Here is a 5,819-nt window from a genome sequence, read left to right as displayed (position 1 = left end):
AATCAGCCTGTCACCAACACTTAGCACCCTTTTCCTGGCTCAAACAGCCGACCAATCAGCCTGTCACCAACACTTAGCACCCTTTTCCTGCTCAAACAGCCGACCAATCAGCATGTCACCAACACTTAGCACCCTTTTCCTGGCTCAAACAGTCCGACCAATCAGCTGTCACCAACACTTAGCACCCTTTTCTGGCTCAAACAGCCGACCAATCAGCCTGTCACCAACACTTAGCACCCTTTTCCTGGCTCAACAGCCGACAATCAGCCTGTCACCAACACTTAGCACCCTTTTCCTGGCTCAAACAGCCCGACCAATCAGCCTGTCACCCAACACTTAGCACCCTTTTCCTGGCTCAAACAGCCGACCAATCAGCCTGTCACCAACACTTAGCACCCTTTTCCTGGCTCAAACAGCCGACCAATCAGCCTGTCACCAACACTTAGCACCCTTTTCCTGGCTCAAACAGCCGACCAATACAGCCTGTCACCAACACTTAGCACCCTTTTCCTGCTCAAACAGCCGACCAATCAGCCTGTCACCAACACTTAGCACCCTTTTCCTGGCTCAAACAGCCGACCAATCAGCCTGTCACCAACACTTAGCACCCTTTTCTGGCTCAAACAGCCGACCAATCAGCCTGTCACCAACACTTAGCACCCTTTTCCTGGCTCAAACAGCCGACCAATCAGCCTGTCCACCAACACTTAGCACCCTTTTCCTGGCTCAAACAGCCGACCAATCAGCCTGTCACCAACACTTAGCACCCTTTTCCTGGCTCAAACAGCCGACCAATCAGCCTGTCACCAACACTTAGCACCCTTTTCCTGGCTCAAACAGCCGACCAATCAGCCTGTCACCAACACTTAGCACCCTTTTCCTGGCTCAAACAGCCGACCAATCAGCCTGTCACCAACACTTAGCACCCTTTTCCTGGCTCAAACAGCCGACCAATCAGCCTGTCACCAACACTTAGCACCCTTTTCCTGGCTCAAACAGCCGACCAATCAGCCTGTCACCAACACTTAGCACCCTTTTCCTGGCTCAAACAGCCGACCAATCAGCCTGTCACCAACACTTAGCACCCTTTTCCTGGCTCAAACAGCCGACCAATCAGCCTGTCACACAACACTTAGCACCCTTTTCCTGGCTCAAACAGCCGACCAATCAGCGCTGTCACCAACACTTAGCACCCTTTTCCTGGCTCAAACAGCCGACCAATCAGCCTGTCACCAACACTTAGCACCCTTTTCCTGGCTCAAACAGCCGACCAATCAGCCTGTCACCAACACTTAGCACCCTTTTCCTGGCTCAAACAGCCGACCAATCAGCCTGTCACCAACACTTAGCACCCTTTTCCTGGCTCAAACAGCCGACCAATCAGCCTGTCACCAACACTTAGCACCCTTTTCCTGGCTCAAACAGCCGACCAATCAGCCTGTCACCAACACTTAGCACCCTTTTCCTGGCTCAAACAGTCGACCAATCAGCCTGTCACCAACACTTAGCACCCTTTTCCTGGCTCAAACAGCCGACCAATCAGCCTGTCACCAACACTTAGTAAACTTTTGGAGAAAAAAAGTGTGTGTTTGACCAGATACAATGCTATTTCACAGTAAACAAATTAACAACAGACTTTGTTTATGAAATACATTTAATTAGTATGTAATTGTTGTGTTATTTGTTCACTCAGGTTCTGTTTATCTAATATTCGTTTTTTTTAAAGATCTGATAACATTCAATATCAACAATAGGCAGCAATAGAGCAAATCAAAAGGGTAAATACTTTTCACCGTATAAACACTATATATACAAAAGTATATGGACACCATTTCAAATGGGTGAATTCAGCTATTTCAGCTACACCCGTTGCGAGCTGGTGTATAAAATCGAAAACACAGCCATGCAATCTCCCTAGACAAACATTGGCAGTAGGAGCAACAACGGCTCAGCCGCGAAATGGTAGGCCACACAAGCTCACAGAATGGGACTGCGGAATGCTGAAGTACGTAGCACGTAAAAATCGTCTGTCCTCGGTTGCAACACTCACATTCCCGAGTTCCAAACTGCCTCTGGAAGCAACGTCAGCACAATAACTGTTAGTTGGGAGCTTCATGAAATGAGTTTCCATGGCCGAGCAACTGCACACAAGCCTAAGTTCACCATGCGCAATGCCAAGCGTCGGCTGGAGTGGTGTAAAGCTCGCTGCCATTGGACTCTGGAGCAGTGGAAACGTGTTCTCTAGAGTGATGAATCACACTTCACCATCTGGCAGTCCGACAGACGAATCTGGGTTTGGTGGAAGCCAGGAGAACGCTACCTGCCCCAAAGCATAGTGCCAACTGTAAAGTTTTGGTGGAGGAGGAAAAATGGTCTGCGGCTGTTTTCATGGTTGGGGCTAGGCCCCTTAGTTCCAGTGAAGGGAAATCTTAACGCTACAGCATACAATGTCATTCTAGATGATTCTGTGCTTCCAGCTTTGAGGAAACAGTTTGGGGAAGGCCCTTTCCTGTTTCAGCATGACAATGCCCCCATGCACAACGCATGGTCCATACAGAAATGGCTTGTCGAGATCGGTGTGGAAGAACTTGACTGAGCTGCACAGAGCCCTGACCTCCACCCCATTGAACACCTTTGGAACACCGACTGTGAGCCAGGCCTAATCTCCCAACATCAGTGCCCAACCTCACTAATGCTGTTGTGACTGGACGCAAGAAAGTCCCCTCAGCAATGTTCCAACATCGGGTGGAAAGCCTTCCCAGAAGAGTGGAGGCTGTTTTAGCAGCAAATAGGGGATAAACTCCATATTGATGTCGATGATTTTGGAATGAGATGTTCGACGAGCAGGTGTCCATACACTGAGTAAGAACACCTGCTCTTTCCATGACCGTTAAAATATAGTGAGAGTAGGGTGACTCCCCTAGCAGGTCTCAAACCCAGGCCACCAGCATCCATGACTAACACCCTAACCACTGTCCCAATAAGGGATATCTCCAGGCCACCAGCATCCATGACTAACACCCTAACCACTGTCCCAATAAGGGATATCTCCAGGCCACCAGCATCCATGACTAACACCCTAACCACTGTCCCAATAAGGGATATCTCCAGGCCACCTGCATCCATGACTAACACCCTAACCACTGTCCCAATAAGGGATATCTCCAGGCCACCAGCATCCATGACTAACACCCTAACCACTGTCCCAATAAGGGATATCTCCAGGCCACCAGCATCCATGACTAACACCCTAACCACTGTCCCAATAAGGGATATCTCCAGGCCACCAGCATCCATGACTAACACCCTAACCACTGTCCCAATAAAGGATATCTCCAGGCCACCAGCATCCATGACTAACACCCTAACCACTGTCCCAATAAGGGATATCTCCAGGCCACCAGCATCCATGACTAACACCCTAACCACTGTCCCAATAAGGGATATCTCCAGGCCACCAGCATCCATGACTAACACCCTAACCACTGTCCCAATAAGGGATATCTCCAGGCCACCAGCATCCATGACTAACACCCTAACCACTGTCCCAATAAGGGATATCTCCAGGCCACCAGCATCCATGACTAACACCCTAACTACTGTCCCAATAAAGGATATCTCCAGGACACCAGCATCCATGACTAACACCATAACCACTGTCCCAATAAGGGATATCTCCAGGCCACCAGCATCCATGACTAACACCATAACCACTGTCCCAATAAGGGATATCTCCAGACCACCAGCATCCATGACTAACACCATAACCACTGTCCCAATAAGGGATATCTCCAGACCACCAGCATCCATGACTAACACCCTAACTACTGTCCCAATAAGCGATATCTCCAGGCTACCAGCATCCATGACTAACATCATAACTACTGTCCCAATAAGGGATATCTCCAGGCCACCAGCATCCATGACTAACACCCTAACCACTGTCCCAATAAGGGATATCTCCAGGCCACCAGCATCCATGACTAACACCCTAACCACTGTCCCAATAAGGGATATCTCCAGGCCACCAGCATCCATGACTAACACCCTAACCACTGTCCCAATAAGGGATATCTCCAGGCCACCTGCATCCATGACTAACACCCTAACCACTGTCCCAATAAGGGATATCTCCAGGCCACCAGCATCCATGACTAACACCCTAACCACTGTCCCAATAAGGGATATCTCCAGGCCACCAGCATCCATGACTAACACCCTAACCACTGTCCCAATAAGGGATATCTCCAGGCTACCAGCATCCATGACTAACACCCTAACCACCGTCCCAATAAGGGATATCTCCAGGCCACCAGCATCCATGACTAACACCCTAACCACTGTCCCAATAAGGGATATATCAATGCCACAAGCATCCATGACTAGCACCGTAACCACTGTCCCAATAAGGGATATCTCCAGGCCACCAGCATCCATGACTAACACCCTAACCACTGTCCCAATAAGGGATATCTCCAGGCCACCAGCATCCATGACTAACACCCTAACCACTGTCCCAATAAGGGATATCTCCAGGACACCAGCATCCATGACTAATACCCTAACCACTGTCCCAATAAGGGATATCTCCAGGCTACCAGCATCCATGACTAACACCCTAACCACTGTCCCAATAAGGGATATCTGCAGGCCACCAGCATCCATGACTAACACCCTAACCACTGTCCCAATAAGGAATATCTCCAGGCCACCAGCATCCATGACTAACTTCCTAACCACTGTCCCAATAAAGGATATCTCCAGGCCACCAGCATCCATGACTAACACCCTAACCACTGTCCCAATAAGGGATATCTCCAGGCCACCAGCATCCATGACTAACACCCTAACCACTGTCCCAATAAAGGATATCTCCAGGCCACCAGCATCCATGACTAACGCCCTAACCACTGTCCCAATAAAGGATATCTCCAGGCCACCAGCATCCATGACTAACACCCTAACCACTGTCCCAATAAGGGATATCTCCAGGCCACCAGCATCCATGACTAACACCCTAACCACTGTCCCAATTAGGGATATCTCCAGGCTACCAGCATCCATGACTAACACCCTAACCACTGTCCCAATAAGGGATATCTCCAGGCTACCAGCATCCATGACTAACATCCTAACCACTGTCCCAATAAAGGATATCTCCAGGCCACCAGCATCCATGACTAACACCCTAACCACTGTCCCAATAAGGGATATATCAATGCCACCAGCATCCATGACTAACACCCTAACCACTGTCCCAATAAGGGATATCTCCAGGCCACCAGCATCCATGACTAACACCCTAACCACTGTCCCAATAAGGGATATCTCCAGGCCACCAGCATCCATGACTAACACCCTAACCACTGTCCCAATAAGGGATATCTCCAGGCCACCAGCATCCATGACTAACACCCTAACCACTGTCCCAATAAGGGATATCTCCAGGCCACCAGCATCCATGACTAACACCATAACCACTGTCCCAATAAGGGATATCTCCAGGCTACCAGCATCCATGACTAACACCATAACCACCGTCCCAATAAGGGATATCTCGAGGGCATGTGCTTTTTGGGCCAGTATAGTGAGGTCCAGAAGAAACCCTAACCCCTCCTTCCTAGGCACTAGATCTGAAACAGCCTGATAGGTCCAGAAGAAACCCTAGGCCCTCCTCCCTAGGCACTAGATCTGGAACAGCCTGATAGGTCCAAAAGAAACCCTAACCCCTCCTCCCTAGGCACTAGATCTGGAACAGCCTGATAGGTCCAAAAGAAACGCTAACCCCTCCTCCCTGGGCACTAGATCTGAAACAGCCT

General features: G+C 49.5%; 1 protein-coding gene across 3 annotated transcripts in view; it reads right to left on the bottom strand.

The window, feature by feature from the left end:
* The window catches only part of LOC129867987 (serine/arginine repetitive matrix protein 3-like), a 163,008-nt gene that overhangs the window by 61,440 nt on the left and 95,749 nt on the right, over positions 1 to 5,819 (bottom strand). The gene's annotated exons all lie outside the window — the stretch shown is intronic.

The sequence above is a fragment of the Salvelinus fontinalis genome, chromosome 13 (genome assembly GCF_029448725.1).
Source record: "Salvelinus fontinalis isolate EN_2023a chromosome 13, ASM2944872v1, whole genome shotgun sequence".
Classification (NCBI taxonomy): Eukaryota; Metazoa; Chordata; class Actinopteri; order Salmoniformes; family Salmonidae; genus Salvelinus; species Salvelinus fontinalis.
This window is presented reverse-complemented; position numbering and strand designations above follow the sequence as displayed.